Here is an 11,331-nt window from a genome sequence, read left to right as displayed (position 1 = left end):
AACGTTTGTAGCCTACCTGAGCAGACGTGCAGAGTGTGAGCTCCAGCCTTCCAGTGCAGTGAGAGTTCCGCCCCCAGCCTCCCCAGGCTTGGGGGATCTTTCCTGGGAAAGCAAAAGGCAAGCACCCGGTGCGGGGTTGCCTGGAGCAAAAGAGCATTATGGTGAAGGGTGTCAGCAGGAGACCAGCAGCCCGCAAAGCTGGCCCTAAGACCCCCAGGACTGGTGCAGCTACAAGGTCCAGAAGATCTGACCCAGTACCTGAAATCATGGCTGCAGATAAGAACAGTGGCATGAAGGACTCCCCAGAAGATCCCGGAGGTACCCCTGCACCTAGCCTGGTGCGGGGAGAAGAGATGGGAGAACCTGCTGCGAAAGCATCCAGCGGTGGCAAAGAAACAACTGCCGTGGGGGGTACAAGTTTCATGCTGTCGAGTGAATCTTCTTTTGATGAAGATGAAGACAGGCACCTTGATTTGATGTGTCTGCAAGACTTGAGATGTGAAATAGTGTTTGTTAACCGTAAGCTGCAGAAAGCCAAGGAAAAACGCAATGCTATTTCCAAATGGGATCAGTGCACACTGGATAACATTGTCTCAAGACATTTAAAAAGTCTAAATAAGATAGAACGCCGTATACAGCTTAAAGAGATGGATGGCATCAGCTGTGAAAAATCTCCAGCACTGCATGAGTCAACTACACACCAGATGGTTAATCTTTCCCACGCTGTCAAGCTGTGCTCTGACCCAGATTCCAGCAGTGAGGGAACCAGGAAGAGACCTGCAGTGAAACCTGAGAACGTGGCAGCTATTATGCTAGAGGAATCTGACAAGGTAACACTGAACAGGACAGAGGCTGCAGGCAAAAAGCTAACTGTGGCTAAAACGGCGAGTGTGAAACCGGCAGTGATCGGAGGAGAGAGAGAGGTGCCGTCTGGGTCCATCACAACAGGAGCAGCAGTGAGTAAGACCAAGGCAGGGGATCCCCAGGACACTGTAAGTACTGATTATGTGATGAATGAGCCAGAGGAGGACAGTGCGTTCCTGGGGACCCCTGTGGTCTTCAAGGAACACCAGAGTAACTTACCAGACTGTCTTTCAGCCTCAGAATGTGAAACAGTATTGGAAAAGGCGGCACTGATTTCTGATGTCTTAAAGTACAAAAAAGGAAAGGCTGTTAAAAATGTCATAGACAGTCAAGTTGCAGGGCCAAGTCATGCATGTGAAACTGAGAAAAAGAAAGTGTCTTTCTCAAGTAAAGTAGAAAGTAATAATGTGGTGATGTCTTGTGAACCTGTTATAACAACAGAAGGTAATGTTGGGAAAAAGTAGACATGTGAAATGCTGACACAGGGTCAAAAAAGACTAAATGTGGACACTTTAAACAGTAATTAAATGGTTGTGTTTGAGACTGTTTTTGGGGCCATTGGTGCACCTGAAGGTGCAAGGGGTGCCTTAAAGCTAATTTCTAGTCAAATTAACAAACAGAAAAGTATTGAAAATGTTGCAAATGATGTGTCGACACCGATATCTTATGCAAAGGCAGTTTGTCAAAATGAAGGCATGAAAGAAAATGTCTTAAATCATGAAGGGCCTGTAAAAAGTTCTTATGGTAGGCGTCACTTGCTCCAATTTAAATGGGTTGGCAAAACAGAAACCCCCTCGCAGTCAGATTTTTTAAATATGATTTTTTCTCTAAATTGCCATGCCGGTGATCTGTCGGCGTGTATACACCCGGACAGATCTCCCTTCTTTGACGTGAGTTTCTTATCCCCTTATAAGATGCACAAAGTGTTTGAAGAATGGGAGAGAAAAAAAGCAGAGGAAAAATGAGGGTTTTATAGTGACGGCCACATCCTCCAGGCCTGAGTATGTGAGAATTAAGATCTTAGTCAGGAATGACTTAATTCCAGCCGAGGATATTGAATTTTGGTTAAACAGAAATTGCACAGTCAAGAGCAAACTCACTAAAATTGGGTATACGCTTGGAGTGTGGGGAGGTGCTTGGTCGGTCCTGGTAAAATTACATCAGATAGAGGGAAAGATCTTGCACCTACCATCGGCGGCGTATATTGGTAGAGATAGGATCCAAGTATTCTACCCTGGCCAGCCCCGCACGTGTTTCAAATGTGGCCAGATCGGTCATAACAACAGTGAATGTGGGGAACAGAAATGTAACATGTGTAATGAAGTCGGCCATGCTTCAAACACGTGCAATAAGGTGAAATGCAACCTGTGTGGCTAGGTGGGACACCCATACAGCAGGTGCCCAAATTCTGCTAAGAATCCCACAAACAATCCACAGAGTAACGAAAATTATGCAAAAGCCATAATTAATAAAGACCAGCAAGTAGAGTGGGTGGCAGACTCAGAAGGAGACGGATTTTGACATACTTTTCCTTCAGGAGACCAGAACGAGAACCCTCGAGGTCCTGCATAGGGCTAAGAGGGAATGGACCAGGGGTCCCTCGTTTTGGTCTCTTGCGCTGAGCCCTACAGTGGGGTGGCGGTTCTTTTTACCGACAAGGTAACCATAAATAGATTTGTAGAACTGGAGGTAGGAAGGTGTATAGTTTTGGACGTTAACCTTAGGGGACAGGACCTGAGGCTAATTAACATCTATGGCCCCCAATCACCTTGGGACAGGAAATGTCTTTTCGGGTTAATAAAACCTTTTCTGTTCACAGCCCAGCAGGTCATTTTTGGTGGTGACTTTAACACTGTCACCAGACCAAAAGATAGAGGAGGGCCCAAAAATAATAAGACCCTGGGCTATGATGCAAATTTCTTAGTTAGCATGGTAGGACAGGCTGGTCTGGAGGATGTTCATGTCAAGCATTTCCCAGACCTCACGGGTTTCACTTATTTTTGTGGTAAGCGTAGGTCTAGAATAGATAGATTTTTTGTTAAAGGAGGTTCGAAAACTCTGCCCCCCCAAGGTAGAGCCAGTAGAATTCTCTGACCACTGTTTTTTCTCTTTCTCCTTGAATGCTTCAGAGACCATCTAGAAAGGGAGGGGTCTATGGAGGTTGAATGCTGAACTCCTGAAGAATGAGGGCGTGATGCAGTCTCTCAGATCTCCTGATGGATCATGAATCGCTGTTGGAGGCAGGATGAAGTAGATCTGAGTGGTAGGAGGTTTTTAAAAAGAAAGTCCAGGGTTTCTTCAAGAGGCTGGTAAGGAAAAAGAACTTGATAAAAAAAAATACCTACTATGCTCTGAAAAGGGAATTAGATTTCCTGATCTCTGAGCATGGAGATGGTGGGGAAATCTCCAGAGTGAAGGCTCAGATGAAGGAATACCAATATAATCGGTTAGCTTCTTTGACCCTGGAGAGGGATTTCGGTACATACCACTCGCAGGATCCCTACCAGGATTGTAAGAGGAGGACTGAAGTTAAGGAAATCAGAGGTCTACATGACAATCAGGGTGTGCTTCAGGAGGGGAAAGAAGGCATCCTGAGAGTTGTGAAGGACTATTACTCTGACCTTCTGTCTGAGAAATCACTTATCGGAGAAAAGATGGAATCGTTTCTGAGGGAGACCCCAGGTCTGGTGAGTCCAGGTACCTCTCTTGATTGTTTGTGCAACAGAATAAGTGTAGAAGAAGTGAGGGAAGCGATTGGTGGATTGTCACCAAAGAAGTCACCCGGACCTGATGGTCTAACATCGGAATTTTATAAAGAACTGTCTGTCATCGCTCCCCGTCTTACGGAGGTGTTTAATACCTGTTTGGAGAAAGGTGAACTGTCTCCTTCCATGAGACGGTCGGCGCTTATTCTGTTGTTCAAAGGTAAGGATCGTACTCGTATTGAGAATTGGCGCCCCATCGCCCTCCTCAATACAGATAGAAAGATTTTGGCAAAAGTATTTTTCAACAGAATAATAGAGTTCTCAAAAGCTCTTCTTTCATCTTCCCAGCATTGCACCGTGAAAGGGCGTAGCACCTTTAGTGCAGTCCTTGGTGTCCGGGAGGCCGTGGAGCGGTGTAGGGCTGGAAAGTTTGGAAAATATCTGCTGGCTTTGGACCAATCCAAGGCTTTTGACCGTGTCAACCATAAGTACCTCTGGGCTTTACTGGAAAGGTATGGCTTCCCGGGGAAGATGGTAGATTGGCTCAAAATTCTATATAGTAAGGCCGAGAGCTTCCCTCTTGTCAATGGTTGGGTAGGGCCCTCCTTTGGTGTGGAGTCGGGAGTACGTCAGGGATGCCCCCTGAGCTCTCTTCTCTATGTTTTTGCGATCGATCCTCTGATAAGGAGGATTGAGAACAGCGCATTGGAGGGACTGCAGCTGGCTCCGGATTTCACGCTAAGGGTGACAGCCTATGCGGACGATAACACCATAATTCTGTCATCTGTGGCAGAAGCGGGTGTCATTGACCAACTAGTCCAGAATTACTCTGACTTCCGGTTCAAAAGTGAACAAAGACAAGAGTGAAGTTTTCTGGATGGGGGAGGGAGGGAAGGAGTTTCCCCTCCCGGACACCTTCCCCGTGGCCAGTGATAGCATCAAAGTTTTAGGCATCCATTTTGACCATGGTGATTATGCCACAGCAAATTGGGAAAGGAAGCTGGAGGATGCGACCAAGAAAGTAAACCTATGGAAAAGTAAAAAATTTTCCCTGAAGGAAAGGGTGGACATATGCAAGACCTATTTGGTACCAATGTTCCTGTATGTCAGCTACGTCTGTTGTTTGCCACAATCGCTGTGGTCCAGACTATGTTCTCTGTTTTTCCACATGTTTTGGGGAAACAAGATGAACATGGTCAAGAGAGGTATTGTGTACAGATCGAGGGCAGAGGGAGGCCAAGATATGGTCAACCCTGTAGTCTTCTTCACAACAGCTTTTCTAAAGCTGAATATTGGTAGCATCTTTATGGAGGACCCCCCTCGATGGGTACAGGGTTTTCTGGAGTGGTGGAATCCCTTTTCCAGAGCGTGGATAGAGGGAGGCCGACTAAAAAATCCCTGGACTGGCAGAGGATACCTTCCGATCTACGTGATTCTGGACATTAGGATGATTACCAAGTGGGGTGTGGCAGTTGGAGATGTAAGGGACCTCTCGAGGAAGGAGTTGGGGAAGAGGGTCTTGTAAATCTACTTCCTGGCCCCGCTGGCTTTGAGAGATTGTCCAGGCACCGTCTGTTCAGCTGGGTTGAAGTTGCTCAATGACCGACGCATCCCTCTGAAGTTTAGAGACATTGCCTGGCTCTCGTTCCAAGGGAAGCTCTATGTTGGAGGGAACCTTAAGTTTAAAAGGACCAATGATCGTGGTTGTCCACGGGAGGAATGTCTTGGGGAGGAGGAGACTATAGACTACTTTTTTCTTAAGTGTCCCTTCAATGTGGAAGTTTATAGATCGGTGTCAATCTCACTGGGCATTCCTTGTCTTTCGGGGCTTAGTTACCCGGAATGGGCCTACGGTGCTTTCAAGAGATATGGGGATTTTGATTTGTGCACCATTTATATAGTTAGTTTAGTTGTTAGGTACCACACGTGGCATGCACGGTGTCATATTGGAATCAGGAAAAAGGTCCTTCCTCTTAGGATGGTGGTGGATCTTATCCTACAGGATGTAAAGGTGGTGAAGGATAAGGAAAGGGAAAAGCTAGATGCTGTCAGCTGGTCTCGCCTGTGGGGCCAGCTGAAACCTCCTTAGTAGGTGGCGTCTGGTGTAATCCTGGACCTTCTGGGAACTTTTCTTCTTTAAACACGTAGTGCATGTTTTCCTTCATTTTTTTAAAGGAAAGGTTTATATACACATCCCTAGCATAAGTCTTATTTAATTTATGTTGGTGAATTGAATGTAAGGGGGGAGTGTTTGATTTAAATGAATGTCTTGTGGGCATGGGTTATATAAGTTTATGTTTCAAGGGTGTGGTGATGGTTGGGTGGTTAAATTGTTTTGCATGTTGATGGTTTCCTCGAGGCTTGAATGATGAATATATGGGGAGTATGGGAATGAATGATGGATACAAGATGATGGATAAGTGATCCTCTTAGTAAAAAATGGGTTTCAAATTTTTTTTATTTAATGTTATAGTTTCATTTATAATTCTATATATATATATATATATGTTTTAGTTTATATGAGGCAGATTGCTATATGTTTTGTTCTTGTGCTATTTTGATTCTAGGTATATGTATTCATTACTTTCCTTATTTATTATGTATATACTGGTTTTAAATTTTTTGTACATATGGATGAAATCTTCAATAAAAGAAGCATCGACACTGTAATGGAATCTTCTGCACTATATAAGAACCTATAACGGAATCTGCTGCGCTATACAAGACGCTGTAATGTAATCTGTTGCGCTATATAAGACACTGTAACGGAATCTGCTGCGCTATATAAGGTGCTGTAACAGAATCTGCTGCGCTATATAAGACACTGTAATGGAATCTGCTGCGCTATATAAGTCGCTGTAACGGAATCTGTTGCGCTATATAAGACACTGTAACGGAATCTGCTGCGCTATATAAGGTGCTGTAACAGAATCTGCTGCGCTATATAAGACACTGTAAAGGAATCTGCTGCTCTAAATAAGACACGGTAACGGAATCTGCTGCGCTATATAAGACACTGTAATGGTACCTGCTGCACTATATAAGACGCTGTAACGGAATCTGCTGCGCTATATAAGACACTGTAACGGAATCTGCTGCGCTATATAAGACACTGTAACGGAATCTGCTGCGCTATATAAGACCCTGTAACGGAATCTGCTGCGCTACATAAGACCCTGTAACGGAATCTGCTACGCTATATAAGACGCTGTAACAGAGCCTGCTGCGCTATATAAGACACTGTAACGGAATCTGTTGTGCTATATAAGACCCTGTAACGGAATCTGTTGTGCTATATAAGACACTGTAACGGAATCTGCTGCGCTATATAAGACGCTGTAACGGAATCTGCTGCGCTATATAAGACGCTGTAACGGAATCTGCTGCGCTATATAAGACGCTGTAACAGAATCTGCTGCGCTATATAAGAAGCTGTAACTGAATCTGCTGCGCTATATAAGACGCTGTAACGGAATCTGCTGCACTATATAAGCCACTGTAACGGAATCTGCTGCGCTATATAAGACACTGGATCGAAATCTGCTGCCGTATATAAAAGACACTGTAACGGAATCTGCTGCGCTATATAAGACGCTGTAACGGAATCTGCTGCGCTATATAAGACACTGTAACGAAATCTGCTGCGCTATATAAGATGCTGTAAATGAATAAATACAGATAAAGATATTTTTATATTTTTGGAATAAGAAGATCCTTTTTCTCATATTTTGTAATTGGAGAAAATCTCAGCCTTTAACTCTCGCATATAAGTAAACGTGTGTATTTGTTTGATATTTATGAAATCCCCTTAAGGGAATTCTACCTGAGCACCCTTTTTTTTGCACACAATAGAACACTACACATAGGATTTTTAGGAACGCTGTTAGGGACTGTAGCTATACATTAATATATTCATTTCTCACTTTACTACTAATATGCACTGGCTGCATGCAGGGCTGGCAACAGAAATTTTGGGGCCCGGTACACTTATATTTCTGGGGGCCCCCCTACACCCTCCCCTAAATCCCAGACCCACACAACAAGATTAAGGGGGTTTGTAATACATACTTGCCTACTTTTGAAAATTAGTTTCAGTGAGATTCTGGAGTTCAAGAGTTTGCACGACACGCCAATAAGAGGGCGTGCCATGCTCCACCTTTGGGTGATCCCATTGCGGATCAGGGTGGTATCCGGTAGTGGCAGGTGGAAACTAAGGGCCTGATTCAGTAGGAATTGTATATGCTGCAAGCCTAGAGTAAGTCAGACCTTATGCAGGCTTGTTGTTGCAGGGGGAATTGGGATGCTATGGAAACAGCGTACACAACGCAATCCTTGTACTCGCCATGCCCGGATAAAGGGGGGACAACACGCTCCTGGCTTCCCAAATGCCATCTGCACCCACCCCTGTCCTTTCCTGAAAACACCTCTGTCTGTCAATCAGATAGAATTCTGATATGTGATCACAGGACCCATTTTGCATATGTGCCGAACGGGTCCTCTCAATAATCGGGAAACTCGCTCAGTACTGAATAAAGCTGTAATGTAATGTACACTGTATTACCGTACTAAGTGCTGCATGCTTACATGATCGTATGTGGCCTACACTATTGTGTCATTGCGGCTCCATTTTAAATAGTAAATAATCATTTACTAGATCATTGGCTTCACTACCAGCCTACACACACACACACACACACACTCACTCACACACAGGGGTCACTACCAGCCCCCACACACACACAGGGGTCACTACCAGCCCACACATACACACACAGGGGTCACTACCAGCCCCCCCACACACACAGGGGTCACTACCAGCCTTCCCGTCCACACACACACACACACAGGGGTCACTACCAGCCCCCCCACACACACACACACACATATGCACACACAGGGGTCACTACCAGCCCACACACATACACAGGGGTCACTACCAGCCCACACACACACACAGGGGTCACTACCAGCCCCCCCACACACACAGGGGACACTACCAGCCCCCCCCACACACACAGGGGTCACTACCAGCCTTCCCGTCCACACACACACAGGGGTCACTACCAGCCCCCCCCCCCCCAAACACACACACAGGGGTCACTACCAGCACACACACACACACTCACAGGCGTCACTACCAGCCCCCCCCACACACACAGGGGTCACTACCAGCCCCCACACACACACAGGGGTCACTACCACTCTACACACACACAGGGGTCACTACAAGCCCACACACACCCAGGGGTCACTACCCGCCTCCCTGTCCACACACACACACACACAGGAGTCACTACCAGCCCACACACATACACACACACACAGGGGTCACTACCAGCCTACACACACACACACAGGGGTCACTACCAGCCACCCCACACACACAGGGGTCACTACCAGCCCACACACACAGGGGTCGCTACCAGCCCACACACACATACACACACAGGGGTCACAACCAGCCTACACACACACAGGGGTCACTACCAGCCCCCCACACACACACACACACACACACACAGGGGTCACTTCTGACATGCACACCCACACACAGCTGTTACTTTAAACACAGTCCCAGCCAGTATGGAGCTGCTGAGGCAGAGCTGCATGCACTAGCCTGGGAGCACTCCTGCTCCTCCCCAGCCTCTCCTCCGAGCTCCTTGCTGGCCTGGGCTGTCAATCTCCGGGCTGCTTCCTGTACTTGTACTCTGTCACTCCCCCTCACTTATGTCTCCAGCACGGAGCATGCATCTCCGTGTCCAGAAGAGGGGAGGGCTCCTGTGCTGCTGCCACGGCTGCTGGTAAAGTCTCCCTGGCTGCTGACAGCTAGCAGGCTGGCTCTGCTGGGCGTCTCTCTCCCGAGTGGCTGTGTGAAGCAGCTGAGCAGGCTGCTTGTGGGAGGCTGAGCAGTCTGAGGGCAGTGCAGGTGGCAGAGCAGCCTGGGGACTCGGAGTAGGAGCAGGAAGCACTAGCTGAGGTGACCGCGGGGGGGAGGGGGGATGACTGATCTGCTGCAGCCATTCCTTGGGGCCCCTCAGATCGTCGGGCCCGTGTCAGCTGTCCCCTTTGACCCCCCCTGTCGCCTTGCTTGGCTGCATGATCGGTAATTATTATGCACATTTTTTCACCATCTTTTGATGTATACTCCTATCTCCAATGTAGCAGAGAACAGACATAACCTTTAGCACTCACACTGGATATTACGTAGCGTGGACCGCAAGTGGAACGCATTTATTGTTTATAGTGATACACATTGGCTGCATGATCGGTATTTATCATGCATATCTTTCATTATTTCACCATTTTTTGTTTACTCATATCCCCAATGTAACAGCGAACAGACATAACCTTTAGCACTCACACCAGATATTACGTAGCGTGGACTGCAAGTGGAACGCATTTTTAATTTATATCTTGATATTAGGCTGATATCACTTCAGTATCGCCACCTGTAATTCTCAATATTAGGGTAAGCACATTACTTTCTCTTATATGAAGCAATAGTAAGCAGAGAAATTCCGACAAACGGAACTGTCAGTGGAAGCGAAGTCGCGGAAGTGACATCACATGACACGCACATTGGAACGCACGCGGGCGCCCGCGATGCCACAAAACTTCTAATGAAAGCTCCACACACTGCTGCATTAACAGCATACACCCACCAGGCTGCATTTATCTCCCGGTAAGCTTAGTGGATGTCATACATTGCATAAAAATGATATTTGGACCTGTTAAGGCCTGATTGGGTCCTTCGTTGACACAGGAACTGACACCACATACCATTCACTATATATACCCGGCCATTACCCATGGGATTTACCTTCAGTTTGGTCTATTTTCCACCTGCTGAGACTTTCATTTTGAGGTATGTAGGGCATGAAATTTTCTCCAAACTCTATTAGGCCTTGTATATGTAATTTGTATCTGTATTGTGCATATATTATACGCTTATGTCCATTTACATAAGTCAAAGCTTTACTTAAAAAGAATATGGTGTTTTCTGATATGGCCATATACAAATATGGGAATCTGATACCACCACTCATTGATGTTATAGGATTGTATTCGGAAGAATCCCCTCAGACCTTGTGGTTTCAATTAAGGACCTATATGGAAATTGGTATGTCACTAATTCCATTCTTACCATCCCTTATCCATAATTGCATCCTTGCTCTCCTCCTCATTTATATTATTGCATATGTCCTAGATGCGCGTGTGCATCTACACATTAAGATCTCCAAAGGATCCATTTTTACATCTTGCACATCATCCCTGAAAGGTTGACATCTGGAGTTAACATTTGTACACACGGTCTATATGCCTATAGGTATGTACTCCAATTATTATATTTTTTTTAACTCCCCACCTCATCATGTATGTATAGTGAGTAATTTGGCTTTCACCACCTAGAATGTTACCCCTGAGGAAGTCGTTTACGACTAAACGCGTTGGGTTTTTTCCTTGCATTTGTTGAACCGAATTATTGACTCCACACAGATGAAAAAGTGCTTTTATACTATGTTCTTTTTAAAAAAATGTGTATTAAAACTGCTGAACAGTGATTTGTACATTACAACGGTTCATTATATTGGATTTGGTGGTGGAATTTAATATCAGGGGCGCACTCTGTTTCCTGCTATCCACAGATAAAGATATATACAGCACAGCAGGGCGGCAGCAGAAGCCAGAGAGATTTAATCCCCCAAACCCCAAGTTTATTACCATGTTTATTACCATCAATAATTAGCTTTATAGAAAAAAA

The 11,331-nt window shown here is 45.7% G+C and overlaps 1 protein-coding gene across 3 annotated transcripts in view; it reads left to right on the top strand.

Annotated features, from left to right (window-relative positions):
• The first annotated feature begins 506 nt into the window (after positions 1–506).
• The window catches only part of LOC146009894 (ribonuclease inhibitor-like), a 68,103-nt gene continuing 57,278 nt past the window's right edge, over positions 507–11,331 (top strand). The window contains exons 1-2 of one of the 3 annotated variants that reach the window (XR_014444695.1): positions 507–956; positions 2,994–3,173. The gene's annotated coding sequence lies outside the window, so the exon portion shown is untranslated. Of the gene's footprint in view, positions 993–2,993; positions 3,174–11,331 lie in introns of all 3 variants that reach the window. The other 2 variants (XR_014444692.1, XR_014444693.1) reach the window with 2 other exon arrangements.

The sequence above is a fragment of the Crinia signifera genome, chromosome 6 (genome assembly GCF_055691185.1).
Source record: "Crinia signifera chromosome 6, ASM5569118v1, whole genome shotgun sequence".
Classification (NCBI taxonomy): Eukaryota; Metazoa; Chordata; class Amphibia; order Anura; family Myobatrachidae; genus Crinia; species Crinia signifera.
The sequence above is the reverse complement of the archived record's forward strand: the minus strand, read 5'-3'. Positions and strand labels throughout refer to the sequence as shown.